The following is an 11,357-nucleotide window of genomic DNA, read 5'->3' on the forward strand; positions in this document are numbered from 1 at the left end:
GCTGCTGGTGCTGAGCTGGTCTCTAATCCGGCCTATAATCAGTGGTATGATCAGGATCAACAAGTCCTTAGCGGCCTTCTCTCCTCCATGTCTGAGGAGATTCTTCATGATGTGGTTGCCGCTACTACGTCCAAGGAGGCGTGGGATACCCTGCAGCGGATGTTTTCATCGTCAACTCGTGCTCGCACTACTCAGATTCGTGTTGAGCTCGCCACGTCCAAGAAACGAGATCAATCTGCTGCAAATTATTTTTGCAAGATCAAAGGGCTAGCCACCGAGCTGGCCGCCGCCGGCTCTGCCTTGCAGGATGATGATGTGATCGCGTATCTTCTCGCTGGTCTTGGCCCTGACTATGATCCCTTCGTCACCTCAATGACTACCAAGAGTGAAGCCCTCACCCTTGATGATGTGTTTGCACATCTAATGACGTATGAAGCTCGCCAACTACAACACCAGGCTGAACTTCAGTTAAATCTTGGATCTTCTGCCAATTATGCTAGTCGTGGTGGTCAGCAGAAGAATCGTGGGCGTAGGGATCGCGGTCGTGGTCGTTCTCAAGGTTATGCACCCTCTCGTCCTGCTGGTGATCGTCGTGGCCCTTCTGCTCGTCCTTCCTGCCAGATCTGCGGCAAAGTGGGGCATACTGCTATCCGCTGCTGGCATAGGATGGATGAGTCCTATCAAGATGAACCTTCTTCTGCTCCTCCTACGGCACTGGCGGCTACTTCCTCTTACAAGATTGACCCAAATTGGTACAGCGACACAGGCGCTACGGACCATATCACCAGTGACCTGGATCGTCTCGCTGTGCGTGAACGTTATCATGGAGGTGAACAAGTTCAAGTCGGCAATGGAGCAGGTTTGCGTGTTTTGCATACTGGTCATTCTCTAATTAATACTGCTACTCGTCCTCTTGCGTTGCGTAATATTTTGCATGTGCCTGAAATTTCCAAACATCTTCTTTCTGTTCATAAATTTTCTCGTGATAATGACGTATTCTTTGAATTCCATCCTTGGCATTTTTCTATAAAGGATCGACAGTCGAGGAAAAGTCTCCTAAATGGGAGGTGTGAATCTGGTCTTTATCCTATTAAGCCATCCGATGTCGATAATCTCAAGCACGCCTTGGTGAGCAGATCTACTACTCACGCCCAATGGCATGCACGTCTTGGACATCCTTCATCTCAAGTAATAAAATCCATTTTGCGTCTAAATAATATTTCGTGTGCTAGTGAGTCATCTTTGTCAGTTTGTAATGCGTGTCAGTTAGCAAAGAGTCATCGATTACCATATACTAGTTCTTCCCATAGGTCTTCGTCACCTTTGGAACTTATTTTTTCGGATGTTTGGGGCCCTGCACCTCCATCTGTTGGGGGTTTTAAATATTATATTAGTTTCATTGATGATTTCAGTAAATTTTCGTGGATCTATTTGATGCATGATCGTACAGAAGCTCCTCGTATATTTTTGCAATTCCAAGCTCATGTTGAGCGCCTCCTAGATACTAAAATCAAGTGGGTCCAATCTGATTGGGGTGGGGAATATCAGAAAATTCATAACACATTTTTTCGTTCCCTTGGAATTGGTCATCGTGTTTCGTGCCCTCACACACATCAACAAAATGGGTCTGCTGAACGCAAGCATCGTCATATTGTTGAAACTGGCCTAGCCCTTCTAGCTCATGCTCATGTACCTATTAAATTTTGGGACGACGCGTTTCTTACAGCCACATATCTCATCAATCGTCTTCCTACTCGTGTCATCGATAAAAAATGCCCCTTAGAGCTTCTTTTTCATACCCCACCAAATTACTCCTTATTAAAAAATTTTGGGTGTGCTTGTTGGCCTCATCTTCGTCCTTATAACAAACAAAAGCTCTCTTTTCGATCAAAGGAATGTGTCTTTCTAGGCTACAGTTCTTCACATAAAGGGTATAAGTGTCTTGACACCGATTCTGGTCGTGTCTATATGTCTAGAGATGTCATATTTGATGAAAATGTTTTTCCATTCAAGAGAGCCCCACCTAATTCTTCCCCAATCATGCAGTCGACGCATAATGCCCCTGATTTGTGCACCTTGCATTTGGGTAATAGCAGTACTAATTTGGAGAATGATCACATGCATATGTCTGGGCCTACTAACTCTTTGGATGCAGAAAATTTGGTGTCTACATCAGCTTCGGAATTGCCGCAACAATCCTCCGCGTCGCTGCCATGCGAATCGGCGTTGGTTGTTCCGCCAATGATTGAGGCCTCGGCTCCTCCGCCAGCAGATGATATTGCGCAATGCCCGGTCGAATCCTCGGCCGCTGGTCAACCAACTGCTGTAGCATCGGTTGCTCCCCTCGCAACGGCTGATACGGCCGTCCCCTCAAATGTGGATCCTGCACCTACTACTCATCCGTATGGTACTCGATTGAAGCACAATATCAAGAAACCCAAGGTGCGTACAGATGGAACAGTAACATATCTTGTAGCTCGGTCTTCTGCCTCTGAACCTACTTCACATATTACTGCTATGGAGCATCCCCTCTGGCGTCAGGCAATGAATGATGAATTTCAGGCACTTCAAAAAAATAAGACATGGCACTTAGTTCCTCCTCGTGCTGGTCTTAACGTTATTGATTGCAAATGGGTTTTCAAACTCAAACAAAAGCCAGATGGCTCTATTGATCGCTACAAAGCACGCCTGGTTGCTAAAGGTTTTAAACAGCAGTATGGCGTTGATTATGATGATACCTTTAGTCCAGTTGTTAAGCCCACTACCATTCGGCTCTTATTATCTCTTGCTATTTCTCGTGGTTGGGCTATTCGGCAGATTGATATTCAAAATGCTTTTCTTCATGGCCTTCTTAATGAAGATGTTTATATGAAGCAGCCCCCTGGATTTGTGGATTCTCAACACCCTGGTTATCTCTGCAAGCTGGATAAGTCGCTTTATGGCCTTAAACAAGCTCCGCGTGCCTGGTTTTCTCGCCTTAGCTCCAAACTATTACAGCTGGATTTTACACCTTCAAAGGCTGATGTCTCTCTTTTTATTTTTAACAAAACGGGCATTCAGATGTATATCCTCATCTACGTTGATGATATTATTATCATCAGCTCATCTTCTACGGCTACTGAGAAACTTCTTACACAGCTTCAGGATGATTTTGCCGTCAAGGATCTTGGTATTTTGAGTTATTTTCTTGGGATTGAGGTCCGCCATACTTCTAGTGGACTTATTCTGACACAACATAAATACATTCGAGATTTATTAGCCAGAACCAATATGCTCACCTCCAAAGGTGTGCCCACACCTATGCTTCCCAGTGAGAAGTTGTTATTGAATGGTGGTGAAAAGCTCTCACCTGAGGATACTACTCGCTATCGAAGTGTCGTTGGTGCTCTCCAATATTTGTCTCTGACACGTCCTGATATATCATTCTGTGTCAACAGAGTGTGTCAGTTCATGTCCTCTCCGACTTCTATACATTGGGCGGCAGTCAAACGAATTCTCCGTTATCTACATGACACTATTGATATGGGTTTGTGTCTTACAAAGTCCAGCACTGATTTGTTGAGTGCCTTTTCAGATGCTGATTGGGCTGGGAATCCTGATGATCGTCGAAGCACTGGAGGCTATGTGATCTTCTTTGGTGGCAATCTTATCTCTTGGAGTTCGAGGAAACAATCGACAGTTTCTCGTTCTAGTACGGAAGCCGAATATAAGGCGGTTGCTGATGCCACTGCCGAATTAATTTGGATCCAAGTTCTCTTGCGTGAGCTCAGGATCTCGCAAGCGCGAGCGCCTAGCCTATGGTGTGACAACATTGGTGCCACCTACCTATCCGCCAATCCAATCTTTCATCGACGGACGAAGCATGTTGAGGTTGATTATCACTTCGTTCGTGAACGAGTATCGACTCGTCAGCTTGATGTTCGACTCATATCTTCCAAGGATCAGCTCGCCGATATCATGACAAAGCCACTACCAGCTCCTTCTTTTAGCTATTTTAGGCGCAATCTGAACTTAGTAGTACATCGTCCAGATTGAGGGGGGGTGTTAAACCTAAAATAGATCATAACTGTATATACTAAAATAGTCTAAGATTTACTAGTTGTTATGATTTGAAGGGTTTGTTACCAAATCTATGATTTTATGGTTTGTTACCAAATCATAGATTTGGAATGTAATCTTCATTATACGCATCTATAAATACATGAGGTCGTGACCCATATAGGTTATCGTGCCATTCAATCTAACAGAGTGAAGAGCAGGTTCTACAGGCGGAGAATGTACCAAGGTATGGACAAGGTAGAGGCAGAGGGACATTTCAAAGAGGAAGAGGTTACTCTAGAGGACGGGGAAGAGGTAGATCTTTTGTGAACCGGTCGACCATCAACTGTTTTCGATGTGGAAAGCAAGGACATTACCAATTTGAATGTCCAGACTTAGAAAAAGAAGCTGTCAATTATGCTGAATTTGACGAGGAGGAAGAACTGCTATTGATGGCGTACACAAAGAAAAGTAAAGTTGAAAGAGAAGACATTTGGTTTCTCTATTCCGGATGCTCAAATCATATGACTGTTGGGTTTTATGTCCTAAAACTCATAGTTTGTAAACAAAGATATATTCTATTTTCAATAAAGTTATTATTGATGTTTATTCAGTAAAAATTGTTATTGAATAAAGTGAAATTTACGATCGTTAATCTAAATCCAATAAACTAAGAACACTCTGGCTATAGTATGATTACTTGAACTATATGTAGAGACATAAGAGTGGATCAAGTTCAAGTATATAGTCAAAATGATCTATAGTATAAGGATAAGGCTGAGTACCTTATTTTGGGGGACACTGTGGATGCGGCTCACTTTTGTATATGATATAAACAATGCGATCACTAAATTGTGCATGTGGAGACATGTGAGTGGGGGCGTCCTATGCAATGAGTATTGCATAAGATCGGACCATGAAGAAAACCACTCTCACTTTATAAAGTCGTTTACTGTTGAGACTGATTTTCTTTTCATTCGATAACCTAGGTAACTCGGTTTTAATCCTGAGCTAACCATGAACTCCTGTTTATTCGGAATTATCCTTAGATTTGCATGGGTGAGAGTGGCTCTAGTTCGCCGACTCAACAGGCCTCCCATTTCAGGGGTAAGACTGGGTGAATGGCTGGGGACGTGGGGTGCAAGACGGAATTCACTCCTACCCACTTTTAGGGATAGAAGAAAGGTAGTTCCCTTAAGCACTGACTCCAGGTCTTGAACAAGGGGCCCCACCCTCTCATTGGCCTGAGAGGGATTCGGTTTACTGGTTGGACCACAAACCAATTGTTTATTAGAGGATCAGTGAGACATAAGGAACAAGAAGTAACTTCAGGGGTAAAACGGTAAATTGACCCAGCTCTAGTTACGAACAACCTGTGAAGGATCGACTTACTAATCATGGTTATATCAGATGGACAGAAATATATCTATAGTGAGGGGAGTGCAACTACTAGGCTATAGTGGAGTGTCCTAGTAGTTAACGAATGTTGGTTAACCAGGTTAATGAGTTTAATCGGTTAATCTTGAATCGTTGGAGCCCATGATCTATAGGTCCATTAGGTCCCTCTGCTAGCTCATATCGGACTAAACCATAGAACAGTGTGACGAGTGAGTTCGAAGTGTTCGAATTCAAATTAGGGAATATGCGTTACATATATACGATATATTTAACCGCAATTTTATTTTATTTACGAAATAAACGAAAAGAGAGAATCTGAGATATTTAAATAAGATTTAAATATCTTAATCAATTATGTGTCGGAATTGACTGGGATTGGCATTTGAATTAATATTAAATATTAATTAAATAGTTTAATTAATTATTTAATGTTACTTTAATTTGAAATTCATTATTCAAATTAATTGTTGAATTAAAATGAAGAAAGTCAAAATGTTGACTTTCATCTAATTAAAATGAAGAAAGTCAAAATGTTGACTTTCATCTAATGGAAAAATCATGTTAGTGGAATTTTGAGGTGTCAAAATTTGGTTTAACCAAACTTGCATGTTTGCCAAATAAACCCCACAAGTTTGAGTGGAATTTTGAGTGTCAAAATTTGGTTAACTCAAACATGCATGCTTGCCACATAATCTCAAACATTTGAGTGGAATTTTAAGTGTCAAGATTTGGTGATCTCAAGTTTGCATGAACATGCAAACTTGACTCTTTAAATAGAGTGATCATGATACTTGGAAGGGATTCTTCTTCATCTTGATGAAAAACCTCTCACAAGCACTCTCTTTCACGTATACAAAATCCCTCCCAAGTTTAGTCACTCACCGGATTCCACAATCCCGTTCTAAGGCCGGAGAATAGTGGAGAAGACACTAGTGGTGGTTCGAAATCGGTTCGTGAGGCAAAAGGAGTTTGAACTACAAAAGGTTAGTATTTAAACTCATTAAGTTTTAATACTTATGAACATGCTAGTCATTTACAATAATTGATGTTCTAAAAGTGCCTAAGATCCAAATTGCTTCCGCATGTGTTATATTAACACCATCAATGACAGGGGACAAAACATGGTTCGTTGAGCTTGACGAAAGTTTCAAACACACTGTCTGGTTGGGAAATAGCTCAAAATTGGCAGTTGAAGGAAGAGGCTGTGTCATATTCGAAGTTGAAGGTATCACACAAACTGTGACAAATGTCTACTATGTCCCCAATCTCACCAACAATTTGCTAAGCATAGGGCTGCTACAGGAGAAGCGCTTGGTGATCTTAATCAAAGAAGGAACCTGCAGAGTCTATCATCAACAAAGGGGCCTGATAATGAACATACAAATGATGGCGAATCGCATGTTCTCAGTTCATGCAAAGATGAAGCCCTTGGTTGACAAATGTTTGAAAATAGAAGATTGAGGTTCTGTGGCACAAGAGGTATAGGCATTTGAATAGTAAATCTATTCAAATCATGCAGCAAAAACAAATGGTGGAAGGATTACCCAAATTAAAGAAAGCTGTCAAACTTTGCACAATTTGCAATGTTGGGAAGCAACAACTGCAAAAAAATTCCCACAGAAAAGCAAATGGAGAGCATCAAACAAACTGGAATTGATTCATGGAGATCTTTGTGGACCCATCACTCCAACCTCTCACAGTGGTAAAAGGTACCTGCTAGTACTTGCAGATGATTTTTCTCGCAAGACATGGATTTATTTTCTTGCAGATAAATCAAAAGCTTTTGAAACATTCAAAAACTTCAAAAATCTTGTTGAAAATGAAGCAAAAACAGCCATACATGGACTCAGAACTGACCGAGGAGAAGAATTTACGTAAAATGAATTCAACAAGTTCTGCAAAGATAATGGGATCAAGCGACAACTAACAGCTGCTTACACTCCCCAGCAAAATGGAGTTGCAGAAAGAAGGAACTAGATCATCATGAACATGGTACGGTGTCTTTTATCTGAGAAAGAGATGCCGAAGAAATTGTGGCCGGAATAAGCTAGATGGACAGCTCATGTTCTGAATCGTAGTTACACAAAGGCAATCAAGGACATGGTTCCTGAGGAGAAGTGGTCAGGCATAAAACCAAACGTGGAATACTTCAGAGTATTTGGTTCAATTGCACATGTTCATATTCCCAAACATAAGAGAATCAAACTTGATGATTGAAGTCTCAAATGCATTCTACTTGGAGTTAGTGATGAATCTAAGGTCTCTCGCCTGCGTGATCTAGTAACAAACAAGATAATTGTGAGCATGGATGTCATATTTGAAGAAGGTGCAAAATGAGACTGGAATTCAAGTACAAAAAATGCAGGCAGGACGTGCTGGCTTGGGGAGATGTTGATAACATTACTGCAGAAGAATCGGAAGGAGGAGAGACTAATGGAGAAGGAGATTCAAATGAAGAAGCAAATGATAGGTTAGAAGAAAACCAAGAAATGGATGAACCTTCACCAAAGTTGCCACAACAAACAAGACAAAGGAGAAAGCGAGTTTGGATGCGCGATTATGAAACAGGTGAACACCTATTTGAAGAAGAAGAAGTCGAAGAAGGGTTTGCTTTTCACATCTCCAATGATGATCTGTGAACTTTGAAGAAGTAGTAAAGGAAAAGAAGTGGCAGGAGGCTATGAAACTTGAAATTCAAGCTATTGAAAGAAATCAGACATGGGAGCTTTGTGACATTACCGCATCAAACAAAGAAAATCGGTGTCAAGTGGATCTTTAAGACGAAACTGAATGAAGAAGGCAAAGTAGACAAATGTAAAGCGAGATTCATCGCTAAGGGATACTCGCAGAAGGCTGGAGTAGATTACAATAAAGTTTATGCACTAGTAGCTCGATGGGATACAATCAGAATTCTAGTGGCAGTAGCAGCTCAACGAGAATGGTGCATCTATCAACTTGACATCAAAAGTGCTTTTCTATGCGATGAATTAAACGAAGGAGGAATTCATTTGTGCCAAAAGAAGTATGCTAAGGAAGTATTAGAAAAGTTCAATATGTCGAATTGTAATGCTGTAAAGAATCCGATAGTCCCTGGCACCTTCTTGTCAAAGTCAGGCAGCAACAGTGTCGATGCAACATTTTACAAACAACTAGTAGGATGCTTAATGTACCTTACGGTAACTCGTCCTGACTTAATGTTTGTGGTTTGCTTGAGTTCTCGTTATATGGCTGACCCCAAAGAAGAACATATGTTGATTGTTAAAAGGGTACTGAGATATTTAAAAGGCACATTAGATGTTGGAGTTTATTACAAATGGAGCAAGGATGCAAATCTTTTGGGATACATAGATAGTGATTATGCGCGAGACATTGATGACAGGAAGAGCACTTCATGCTATATTTTCTTTCTAAATGGAGTAGCAATATGTTGGAGTTCAAGGAAGTAGGGAATTGTCACACTATCATCTACAGAAGCTGAATATGTAGCTGCCACTGCAAGTGCATATCATGGTGTTTGGCTTAAGGGAATTCTGAAGGAGCTAGGTGTTCTAAGTAGCGAGTGCATCGATATCATGTGTGACAGTAGTTCAGCAATCAAATTATCTAAGACTCAATTATGCATTGAAGGACAAAACATATTGATGTCAGGTATCATTACTTGCGTAATTTGTTAACTAATGGGATTGTGAGGTTAGTGTTTTGCGGAACGGAAGATCAAGTGGCATACATAATGACTAAACCAATTATGCTAGATAAATTTGTGAAATTCAGAGGCATGCTCGGAGTTCGACAACTTGAGTAAACTGATGCTCTTTCAGCATACTTCAATTTACTGGGAGGAATTTGTTGGAGTTTCTGACTTGGTCTGCAACGTTATAGCTAATTAATAGGGAGTAGTTTTATATTTTTAATAGGGTAGTTTTATATTTGTTTACAAATAGCTTGATTTGTTTTTTTATTCGTTTGTTCGGTTGGTTTGTTTTTCANGATATCATGTGTGACAGTAGTTCAGCAATCAAATTATCTAAGACTCAATTATGCATTGAAGGACAAAACATATTGATGTCAGGTATCATTACTTGCGTAATTTGTTAACTAATGGGATTGTGAGGTTAGTGTTTTGCGGAACGGAAGATCAAGTGGCATACATAATGACTAAACCAATTATGCTAGATAAATTTGTGAAATTCAGAGGCATGCTCGGAGTTCGACAACTTGAGTAAACTGATGCTCTTTCAGCATACTTCAATTTACTGGGAGGAATTTGTTGGAGTTTCTGACTTGGTCTGCAACGTTATAGCTAATTAATAGGGAGTAGTTTTATATTTTTAATAGGGTAGTTTTATATTTGTTTACAAATAGCTTGATTTGTTTTTTTATTCGTTTGTTCGGTTGGTTTGTTTTTCAAATAGATAATTGGTAGGAGTTGATTTGTTTTTTTGATTAAGTTAGTTTTGATTCGGTTCGTTTGTTATTCTATTTTGTAAGGCTCTATAAAAGCCGTATTTATCCTTCAATAAAGATCAATCAATTCCCTTTAGGATCACAAGATAGACATAGAAAAAAGGTTAGCTAGCTCATCCTTGAATCCGTCTAGACCCAATGGGGCAAATAATACTCATAGGCTAGACCTTGTAACTCACTCAAGATTAAGATCGAGTCTGTAACGCCCCTAACTTTCTCTATCCTAATTAGCGACGTTACCTTGTACTCATATAACGAAAGTGAGAGAGTTTACGTAAGACAATCTCAATAACGACAATACGTTTATTATTATAAGCAATTCATACCTGGGGGAAAATAATAACGACAGCCTAACCTAGAAATAATCAACAGATAACTAGAGGAACAATTGAGATAACTAATAACCGAGAGAATCCAACAAGACACCTATGACACTACAAACCCTTCGTAAGACTTCCATGGCCTTCGCAGCATCCACCGTCAGTCGTACATGGGGGCCTTGCCCTTACCTAAAAATATGGGTAGCACGTGGTTTGAGTATTATATAAAATANGATGTCAGGTATCATTACTTGCGTAATTTGTTAACTAATGGGATTGTGAGGTTAGTGTTTTGCGGAACGGAAGATCAAGTGGCATACATAATGACTAAACCAATTATGCTAGATAAATTTGTGAAATTCAGAGGCATGCTCGGAGTTCGACAACTTGAGTAAACTGATGCTCTTTCAGCATACTTCAATTTACTGGGAGGAATTTGTTGGAGTTTCTGACTTGGTCTGCAACGTTATAGCTAATTAATAGGGAGTAGTTTTATATTTTTAATAGGGTAGTTTTATATTTGTTTACAAATAGCTTGATTTGTTTTTTTATTCGTTTGTTCGGTTGGTTTGTTTTTCAAATAGATAATTGGTAGGAGTTGATTTGTTTTTTTGATTAAGTTAGTTTTGATTCGGTTCGTTTGTTATTCTATTTTGTAAGGCTCTATAAAAGCCGTATTTATCCTTCAATAAAGATCAATCAATTCCCTTTAGGATCACAAGATAGACATAGAAAAAAGGTTAGCTAGCTCATCCTTGAATCCGTCTAGACCCAATGGGGCAAATAATACTCATAGGCTAGACCTTGTAACTCACTCAAGATTAAGATCGAGTCTGTAACGCCCCTAACTTTCTCTATCCTAATTAGCGACGTTACCTTGTACTCATATAACGAAAGTGAGAGAGTTTACGTAAGACAATCTCAATAACGACAATACGTTTATTATTATAAGCAATTCATACCTGGGGGAAAATAATAACGACAGCCTAACCTAGAAATAATCAACAGATAACTAGAGGAACAATTGAGATAACTAATAACCGAGAGAATCCAACAAGACACCTATGACACTACAAACCCTTCGTAAGACTTCCATGGCCTTCGCAGCATCCACCGTCAGTCGTACATGGGGGCCTT

At 40.0% G+C, this 11,357-nt stretch overlaps 1 non-coding gene across 1 annotated transcript; it reads left to right on the plus strand.

Annotated features, from left to right (window-relative positions):
* Positions 1-297: 297 nt before the first annotated feature.
* On the plus strand, positions 298-437 carry LOC111777924. Its single transcript, XR_002812447.1, has one exon. It is a non-coding gene; the product is annotated as a small nucleolar RNA Z247 (small nucleolar RNA).
* The last annotated feature ends 10,920 nt before the right edge of the window (positions 438-11,357 follow it).

Source organism: Cucurbita pepo, chromosome LG16 (assembly GCF_002806865.2).
Source record: "Cucurbita pepo subsp. pepo cultivar mu-cu-16 chromosome LG16, ASM280686v2, whole genome shotgun sequence".
In the NCBI taxonomy this organism is placed as follows: domain Eukaryota; kingdom Viridiplantae; phylum Streptophyta; class Magnoliopsida; order Cucurbitales; family Cucurbitaceae; genus Cucurbita; species Cucurbita pepo.